Consider the following 11,017-nt stretch of genomic DNA (forward strand, 5'->3'; position numbering starts at 1 on the left):
CCAAGTAGAGCCAACTACCTGCCTGGCCGTGTTGAAATAGTAAGGTAGAATATGAAAAGATCCCGCCCCTCCTGCTCATCTCAAAACAGTGGATTGTGGTGACTCGATGCTTCTGCTTGACCTGAGTAAAAGTAAAGAAGACATGAAACGGAAGCCTGTTTAGTATTTTACAGGACATCCAAAGTAAAAAGGCATTGAGGAAGGCCTCCCAGGAACTCTGTCAGGCTCGCTCAACTTGGTAGGTAAAACCAACTACCTGTCTGACCATATCTGCTCAGCAGGGTAGAAGGTGAAAAGGATCCCTCTCATCTTGCTCCTTTCAAAACAGTGGATTGGGGTGACCCACTACTTCTACCTGATCTCAGCAAGAAGCTCATGAGCCACGAAATGGAAGCCTTCTTAGTCTTTTACAGGACATCTGGGGTAAAGGGGTATTCAGAAATAGAACCTCCCAGGAATTCTATAGGGCTCACTCAACGGGTAAGTAAACAACCTACCTGTCTGATCGTATCTGGGCAGCAGGGTAGAGGGTGAAAAGGATCCCGCCCCTCCTGTTCCTTTCGGGACAGTGGATTGGAGTGGCCCACTACTTCTGCCTGACCTCAGCAAGAAGCTCATGAACCACAAAATGGAAGCCTGCTTAGTCGTTTACGGGACATTCGGGGTAAAGGAGTGTTGAGGGATTTCATCTCCCAGAGACTCTGTCGGGCTCACTCAACGAGTAAGTAAAACCAACTACCTGCCTAACCGTATCTGGGCAGCATAGTAGAAGGTGAAAAGGATCCCGCTCCTCCTGCTCCTTTCGAAATAGTGGATTGGGGTAACTCACTACTTCTGTCTGACCTCAGCAAGAAGCTCATGTGCCACAAAATGGAAGCCTGCTTAGTCTTTAATAGGACATCTGAAGCAAAGAGAGGTCGTAAGGGACACCTTCTAGGTGCTCTAGTAAGGCTTCACTTTAACCAAGTAAGCTTCAACATCTGCTCCACTAGCTCGGTCTTGCAAATGAAGAAGGGCTCAATATCCACTCAGTCATTTCAACTGAGCGAATAAAGAGTCAGGCTCTGATGCCTGCCTGATCACAACAGGACAATCAGAAGAGTGGCGAGGAGTACCTGCCAGGTGCTCTGTCAGGTCCTCTCTACTTAGTAAGACCAATTGCCTGTCTGTTCATTTCAAATAGCAGGATATGAGATAAAAGTCACCTCAACATTAGCCTGACACTGATCTATATAGGGATGTGAGGGAGAAAAGAGTAAGTAAATGGGGTAATTTTAAGGGTGGAGCCACCTAGGGAACCCCTTCTAGTGCTCTGGTGACCACATGGTAGAGGATAAATCGTCGTGGTCATGAGTATCCAAATGCTAACAGGATCTCCCAGGGAACCCTAACCCTACACAAAAGGGATGGAGGACATTAAAATGACGTCTCCCAAATAAAGCTAGAAGAGATACACCCTCAGTAAAGTGTGCAAAGGCGTAATCTCATTCCAAAGGAGTAAAAGCAAAGAACTGAAGTAGCGAGGGGGCACTTCTACTACAGACGGTAGGACTAAGCCTAGTAAAAATAACCCTCAAGGGGGTTACAAGGGTAAACCCATATTAACTGATGGGGACCCTATAAGAAGTGGAAACAGTATCAAACATCCAAAGGGCCTCTCCAGCAGCTAGGAGTCAGATCTCAATGGGAAAACAAGTAGAAATAAATCTATAAGAGCTGACTATCTACTAGAAAATCAAATATCAAGAAAAAGGTGATGGTGGCACCTAAAGCACGACACCCCATATCACCAAATAAGAGAAAAAGAACCAAAGCAATGAGAGAGCACTCCCGCTACTCAGGGCAATAACTCTAAGTAGGAAAAATCTCATAGTGGTAACACCGACACAAGCTAGTAGGACCCTGTGGGAAGTGAAAGTGACCTCAACACATTCATAAGATAAATATGACAACTGAGCCTAGTGTATGAATGGTAAGATAGGTCACAAGAAGGAGTGGAAGAACTGATCTTCTACCAGAAGATCAAAGTTCTCAAAGTAGTGATGTTAATATCCAAGGCAAGTTATACCACATCACTACAAGTAAAGCAGCTCTATGTAAAAAGGGGACACACCCACTACCTGAGGACAATAATCATGAATAAGATTAAATAAGGATCAAAGGGTCACAGTGGTAACACCTACCATGACTAGGTAGGATCCTGTGAGAAGAAAAAACAACAAAACAACCTTCATAGAGCTACTCTAGCAGCTAAGAGTAGGGTGCGAATGTTGAAGTAAGTCTATGAAAGAAACTAAGAAGTCAATCCTCCAATGGAAAATTAGAGCTCCTGAAACTGTGATGCTAACACCTGAGAATAGATGTACTACATCACAACTAAGAAAATAACTCTGAGGTGACAAGGGAGAACACCAGATACCTAGTATAGCAATCATGGGTGAAATACATGATAATCAGAAGGTCACAGTAGTAACACATACCCTAATCAGGTAGGATCCTGTGCGAAGCAAAAGTAACACTATCACATTCATAGGACCACTCTGGCAGCTCAGAGCGGTGCATGAATGGGAGCGTAGGCTGCCAAAAGAGGGTAGAAGGGGATTGATCTTTCATTAGAAAGACCTAAGCATGGAAGGTAGTGATGTTGACATCTAAAACTCAATATACTACATCACTAGCAAAGAAAAGCATTTTAAAATCATAGAGATTTACAACCAACTAAGTGTTGAAGCAACCTTGAAGAGCTCATCAAAGTGTTTCAAGGGAGAAGAAAGAGAAATTTTGGGGAATTTAGGCTCTTAGAGAGTTTTACATGGTTCCTCCTGTAACAAGGGAAACCGGTTTTGCTATACTAAGAGCTTCCCTATTTTTATTCACATATATTTTTTTAAAATGGGGATAGTGAATGGTTTTGATAACCAGACCATGTTCGCCACATGAACAGAACTGGGGATTTGTGCTCTTAGAGAGTTTTACCAGGTTCCTCCTGTGACAATGGCAACCAGTCTTGCTCTACTAACAGCTTTTTTCTTTTATGACTTGTATATTTTTTTAAATGGGGATAGTGAATGGTTTTGGTAATCCAGACCATGCTTGCTACATGAACAAAACTGGGGAAGGAGATTTAACAGGATCTTGTAAAGAAGTGAACATTTAGTTTTGATAACCCAGACCACATTCATCTCATGTGAATGAACTAGGGAGCACAATCATATTAAAATCAATGACTAACTGAAATCACGATCAGAATAGAGGCTCAACACTACCACATTTGACTAGCATGGGATGGTATGGACCCAGTATCCTGTCTCCAAAAGAGTCTAAACCAACTACTCTGACATCCCTGATCACATTCAACTCATATGAATGATTAGGGGCTACATCTATCAGATCAAGGCTGATAGGAAGAAGAAACTTAAAAAGGGATAGTGGCTATCTCCATACCTGACTATCATAGGATGGTGTAGACCCAGTATCACCTCTCAAAAAAAAAAAAACTAAGCTCAAACTATTAGTTTTGATATCCCAGACCACACCTAGGGTGGCAGGTGAAACTGGGGGACTACGCCCCTTAAAAGGGAGATCAAACTAAAAATTATATGCGATGTCACCAATGTGATCAGTGCACACAGACAAAAGTATAAAACATCCCTACGGTGTATTAGTGTATCACCTCTAAGGATAACCTTATACTCTTCAAAGCGAATATCGTGTGGTAGAGGATAAATCGTCGTGGCCACATAGACTACTAAAAAATAAGAGGAATCCTTTTAGGAGCTATATATATAGAGGAATATCTACATGTGGTAGGGAGGCTCCCCTGCGAAGTACTAGACTCAGGCATAGTACTTTTTCAAGTACTATCCGTTGATTACAGGCATTAGGTGAACGCCATTTGCATCAATAAGTAGGTAGGCACCACCTTCATAAACTTGCTCTACATATAAGGGGCCTTCCCAAACAGGCTCAAACTTACCACCTCGGCACCGACGCAAGATGATAGGCCTACGCAAAACAAGAACTAACTCGCCTACCCAAAAAGCACGGGGTCTAACAAGGCGCTCGTAGTGTCGGGCCATTCGGGCTTGGCATAGCTTAAGGCACTAATAAGCTCGTAAGCGATGCTCATCTAAACCATCAAACTCTTCCAACCTTAGTTGAGCATTATCTTCATCAGATAGGTTATAACTAACTGCTACACACAGTGAGGGGAGCTCAACCTCAAGTGGGAGGACTACTTTAACCCCAAAAGCTAAAGCATATGGGGTGGACTGAGTAGGAGTACGGTAGGTAGTCCTATAAGCCCATAATGTTTCAGATAACTTATCATGACATTCTCTCTTATTTGCAACAAGGATTTTCATTATCGGTTGCACAAGAATCTTATTAAATGTCTCTGCCAAGCCATTTGCTTTGGGGTAGTAAATCGAGGAGTATCGCCAATTAATGTTATGGCGGCGGGCAAATTTGGAAATTTTCGTGCTTCTAAAGGATGGGCCGTTATCAGAGATTATACGGCGTGGAACATCAAAGCGTATAACAATATTATTGCGAAAGAAACGCATCACATCTTCTGATTTAACTTTCTTAAGTAGGACAGCTTCTGTCCACTTAGAGAAGTAATCAGTGGCGGCTAAAATAAACCTATGACCATTAGAATAAGGAGGGTCTATAGGACCCACAAAATCCGTGCCTCAGCCCTCAAATGGCCAAGAAGAAATAGTATAGTGCAACGGGTTAGGAGGTTGGTGAATCACTCTACCATGAATCTGGCACTGGTGGCACCTCTTCGCGTGCTCCATACAATCATGGATTATAGTCAGCCAGTAGTAGCCAAGGCGTTTAATCCTGCCTATCATTTTAGGTCCAGATTGATGGGCACCACAAAGCCCTTCATGTATCTCGCTCATGACTCTACTAGCCTCTTCTTTATTGAGGCATCTTAACCACATTTGATCAAAAGAGCGTCGATACAAAGTTTCAATTACATATGAGAATGATAGAGCTCTCTTTCTAATTTGAGCAGTGAGAGACTTCTCATCTGGAAGCCTACCATGCTTTAAATATTCTATGAAGGGCTCTCTCCAATCTGACTCCTCATCAACAGCAAACACTGTGAAGGTCTGATTGGGAGAAGATAAGTCTGCGGGGCACAGAGCTTGACGATACTGAATAATAATAGACATGGGGTTTCCAGTAGGGTCAGCTAATTCTTTTGCTAACTTGGCCAATGCATCTGCTTTTCCATTTTCAAATCTAGGGAGCTTGGCCAAAGTTACTTTTGGTATTAAGCACAAGAGCTCTATTATTTTATCATGATATGGAAAGAGCTCAGGCTTAAGTACTTTGTAGACTCCATCTACTTGATTGATTATTAGTTAGGAGTCTCCAAAGATTTTCACCTATATAAGATTCATATGAATTGCCAACTCTAACCTCAAAATCAGAGCTTCGTACTCAGCTTCATTATTAGTACGAGGTTCTGATAAACTATAGGAGTACCATAGAGTATGACCCTCATGAGACAGAAAAAATTAAGCCTAATCCTACCCTAACTATAGGAGTTTCATTTGGACTTAAAGCTTTAATGGATAACACAATGTCAAAGTAGAACTCCCAAGTAGGGGACTCATGTTCATCCACACTCAAGATTAATTCATCATGTAGATCATCATTGAGTGGTGAATCAGTAGGGATCGGGTGATCGGCCAGAAAGTCAGCTAGAGCCTGTCCTTTGACGGCCCGCTGGGGAATAAAAGAAATATTAAATTACAGTAGTATCATAGACCATCGTGCTAGACGATCTAAAAGGGTCGAACGGGTCATCAAGTACTGTAATGGGTTGACTCGAGAGATCAGATTGATCTTATGTGAAAGCATATAATGCCTAAGCTTCCGTGAAGATCAAGGCTAAACATTATTTTTCTTTGCTAGGTGCTTAAGCTCTGCAGGTATTAGTCGCCTGCTGAGGTAGTACAGGACATTCTCCTTACAATCCTCATTCTCTTGAGCCAACAATGCACCTAAGGACTCATCCAGCACCATAGTGTAGAGAATCAGTGGCCTACTTAGGATAGGTGCAGCTAAGACAGGGGGGTACATTAGGTAGCGCTTTATACTCTCAAAGGCCTCATGATAACTCTCATCCCAATGGAATCAGGCATCTTTCTTGACCAATGTAGAGAAAGGATGGCACGTACTAGAAAGATTGGAGATAAATCTCTACAAGAAAGCGAGTTTATCCTGAAAGGATCTCAACTGGGTAAGACTCTTAGGGGGTTTTAATTCTACTATGGATTTTATCATAGATGGGTCTATCTCAATACCATGGTAGCAAACTATAAACCCTAAGAACTTACCTGCACTAACTCCAAATATGCATTTTAAAGGATTCATCTTTAAATCAAACTTGCGCAAGAGTTCAAAAATGATTCGTAGATCTCGAAGGTGATCTCAACGGACCTTGATTTTGATGATCAAATCATCCACATAGCATTCAACTTGCTCATGTATCATCTCATCGAAGATGACAGTCATAGCTCGTTAATAGGTGGCCCCGGCATTCTTGAGACTGAAGGGCATCACCTTGTAACTAAAGACACCTATAGGTGTCCGAAAAGTAGTAAATTTTTTATCCTTGGGGTCCATCTTTATCTGATTGTAATCAGATGAACTATCCATGAATGAGAAGATGCTATGGGATGATGCTATATCTACCATAAGCTCAGGAATGGGAAGAGAGAAATCGTCCTTGGGACATGCCTTATTTAAATCACGGAAGTCAATACAAACATGAATCTGTCCACTCTTCTTCCAGACTGAAACAATATTGGCAAGCCAGGTGGGGTACTTCTCTTTCCTAATGAAACCAGCTTCTATAAGCTTCTTGTTTCAGCGATCACTTGTTGTTCAATTTCTAACCTCATCCTACAAAGTGTTTGTTTAACAGGGACTGCATCAGGCTTAATGGCTAATTTATGGACTGCTACCTCTGGATTTAGACCAGGCATCTCGGTGTAGTTCCAGGCAAAATAGTCTCTAAACTCTGATAGTAACTCAATGTATTATTGAGCCTCTGAATCACACAGTAGTATACTATGGAAAATAGGCTTAGGATCTGATTCAGTGCCTAAGTTTACCTCACATAGTTCATCCATGGATGAAGTGATGCCATCTTCAAACTCTTGTTGAGCATCAAGTATTCTATCTTCCTCACTATCTGTGTCTTCTTCGGCAAGAGAAATAATCGGATAAGCATGGGAAATAGCACGAATGTTGGCATTATCGGACTGATTTAATCCCATATAACCTACACTCCCTAGACCCTGAGGGAAATAATTCCACTAAACTCGGGCTTGCCGTAGAGCTTATTCGTCGGGCCAAGTGGAACGAATGAGACCCCGCTCAACAAAGCTCTCTACAGTAGGTGAAAAGTAACGAGGGGCAATCCTGACCTCTATATCCATAGTGGTCTCCTCCGGCTCCTAGCTCCCAGGACTCAATGGGGCACCTATACTATGGGGTACGGAGGGACACTCAGTTCGTGCCAGTAAAAAAGTCTTGTATAAGTGGGGTATGGGATTTTCACTACCCCATATTGGACTATCATCATCAACTGAGGGAGTATTAGAAGCTCTTTAACTGGAATCCCCAACTTCTATCCCAAGTATTTGATGGGGAGAAGGTTGTTTGGTAGTAGTCTGATGTCAGAAGTCCTCTTCCTCGTCTGAGCTAATATCAATAAACAATCCACCTTCAAATATCAAATGGCTACAAAAAGTAGGCAGTGAATCATAACCAGTGGAATATGGAGGTAGTGAAGTGACTGGACGCTGAAGGATATCGATCATTTCATCATCGAAAGAGTCGGACTCTACAGGAAAAGAAGAAGTATAAAGGTTAGGAGGAGGAGGTATACGAGTGTCGTGATTCCGTGACTCACGGATCGCAACTCTACCTCTCCCTCTCCCTCTACCTCCCCTACCTCTATTAGGGGGAACATCGTGCCTCACTGCAAACTGAGAGGGATCTCTATCAGAATGTGCAGTGGAAACACCTTGCTCAATACAAACCTATGATGGACCCTGTACTGACGATTATATAGGACCCTGTGCAGGTGGCTGCATAGGACCCTGTACAACAGTAGCAGATATCACTGGTGACTGAGCAGGTGGAGCTCTACGATCCTTCTGGGGTACGTAGTACTCGGCGTCATCGTACATAGAGATCTCATGCACGGAAAATGGCTGGGTATCTCCAGGAATGGTATACTCAACATCATTCCTCAGAAACTTTGTACATTGGTGCAAGATAGAGGGCACCATTTCATACTCATGGATCCAAGGCCTTCCTAAGAGAGCCTTGTATGAAGTGTCAGCCTCAATTACATGAAACTTTACCTCAGTTAAAAAATTCCCAAACTTCAGAGGCAGGATAATAGACCCTAGAGCTCGCTGGCCTTGGTCATTGAAGCCTTTCAACATAATCTTGTTGGAAGTGAGATTCAAATGACCCAAGGAGAGGCTCTTCAAAGTTTCAAGTGTTAGTATGTTTATTGAAGCTCCTTGGTCTATGAGGACCCTGTTCAACTCATAATCATTGACTTCAGTAGTGACATACAAGGGACGATTGTGCTCAGTAGTCTCTAAAAGAGGATCACAACTAGAAAAGGTAATGCATGGCATATTGTATAAATGTCATGCCTCATCGGTGGAGTCAGAAGCAAATAAGGCTTGATAGGACTCTGGTTCAAGCAAGGCTTTCATCAGTGTCTCTCTCAAGTCATGGGACATCATCAAAGCATCATAGACACTAAGAAGAGAAGGAATCTTTCTTAGATGAGCCAACACGTTGTAATCAACCTCCAACTGAGGGCCTTTCTCCTTAGACTGCTCATGGGAGGAAGGGATAGGATCATCCTGCTGGGTAATGATATTTTTATCTTTGTATTCTTAGCCAACCTAGGTGAAAGGACCTTCCCTGAATGCAAATGAACTTCCTTTATTGAGCCATCCTCAACAAGAGATTCCTCTGGTTAAGTAGTGGTGGCAGGTGTTGGCTCTAAGGAAAGTACTGGAAGTGGGTTCTTGGATTCATCTTCTGAATTTATGTAATATCCACCCTCTGGTATCACAAAGACTGCTTCATCTTCATACTCAGACTCAGACTCTTCACCAAAATCATCCATATTATAAGAGATGTAAAATAGTAAATGAGTGAGTGCTAGCAGAAGTAGAAGTAGAACTAGAAGTAAAAGCAGTAGGAAAAGAACACCATAAATAGTCAGAATCACCTTCTTCTATTATTTCTTCATCAAATGAAAGGAGAATAAAGTCCTTCAACGTAAGTGTTGAAAGGAACCCTGTCTTCCCCTTTGAGGTTACAACATACTTTTCTTTTTCTATATTTTCTTATTACATAAAGAAGATAAAGAAATGTGCTCAGTAGGCACTACAATAGAAAGAGAAGAATAAGAAGAAGGTACAAGTGCTAGTGTAGTAACTATAATGGAAACTGCCGACTTTGCCTGGGGTGGCCTCCTCTCAACTACATCTGAACTCTGAACTGCATGGTCTATCATCCTCCTGGTCTTCTTAAAGAGTGCTAACTTCCACTCTCCCTCAGAACTGTGGGGTAAACTACCACTACTGCCTTGATTGTCACTGTGGCTGAGACTGTGGTTGGGACTGGAGACCATTTGAACTGTCTGAGGGCCTTTGCCCTTGGGCTGCACCAAGTCACTGTCCTAGAGATGTATCTATCCTATGGCCATCAACCTCTCAACTCTATCCTTGAAGATATAGCAGTCCTCTAACACATGCCTAATATGTCTGTGGTAAGGAAAATAGAGTGAGTGCTCAGTCTGACCATCTTCCTCCACTCTATTGTTATTGGGGAATGTGAAAATGTTCTTTTTAGTATGGAATTTAAATATTTTCTTCACACTCTCTCTTTTAAAGAGATATTCCTTACTAAGCTTCTCCTGTAGGTACTGCTGACTCTATTGAGTCCTATGGGAGATCCTGGGCTGTACTGCTAGCTGACTAGCTGAGTGTGACTAACTAGCTGAGCGTGACTGCTGTGGAGGTGCTGAACTGACTAAGGGCCTCTTGCCCTTATCTGGTGGTCCCTAAGTACTATGTACCTCCCCTCTCTTGGATGGAGGTGCCCCTGAAAACTCTTGTCGTTGAGGTCTGCATGAAGGCTGACTCTAAATCTTAGGAGGGATTGCATCGGGTATGCTGTCCTGTAGGCTAGTGACCTTGGTCAATAAATTCTGAAAGGTTTGAATGGTGAAGCCCTTCAGGTATGGAGCAATGAGACCATCTATGTTCTTCAAAAGGATCTTAATTGCATGCTGCTCCTGTACCTGTGGCTCACACTGCAAACTAAGGTTTCTCCATCTAACTATGTAATCTGGCAGTGACTCTCTAGGATGATGTCTAGTGACTACTAACTCCCCAACTATAACCCGGTGCTCTGTGCTGACAAACCTCTGTATGAAAACCTGCTATAGCTCTACAAAAGTCTAGACTGAGTCTTTGGGGAGGTCGGAGTACTAGATAAATTCCACCCCCGCCAAGCTGCTAACGAATAACCTCAACATCAATAGATCACTCCATCACATATTGCAACATATGGCTTGGTACTAAGCCACATGTTGCCTCGGGTTTCCAAACCCATCAAACACTCTAAACCTAGGAGGGATGAAACCAGGGGTCCTGCTCATACTCTACCGGGTAAGGACACCCCCTGCTAACTGACTCTGTAGTCTTCCTTGAGGAAATCACCTATTCTACCTTCTAGGAAAACTGAGCTGGCTGACTCTGGACAACTAAAGGTGCTACATTAACTGCTCTCTGGACCCTGTCCACTCTCACAGGGTCTAGTGTAGCTGGAGGTACTACTGGCTGCTCTCTAGAAGTACTGGTAGTAGCTACACCTGACATCTGGGGCATCGCCCCCAAGGCTGTCAACTATGCTGTCATGGCCGCCATAGCTCTGGCTATCTCTATCA

Source organism: Dendrobium catenatum, unplaced genomic scaffold (genome assembly GCF_001605985.2).
Source record: "Dendrobium catenatum unplaced genomic scaffold, ASM160598v2 fragScaff_scaffold_743, whole genome shotgun sequence".
Taxonomy (NCBI): Eukaryota; Viridiplantae; Streptophyta; class Magnoliopsida; order Asparagales; family Orchidaceae; genus Dendrobium; species Dendrobium catenatum.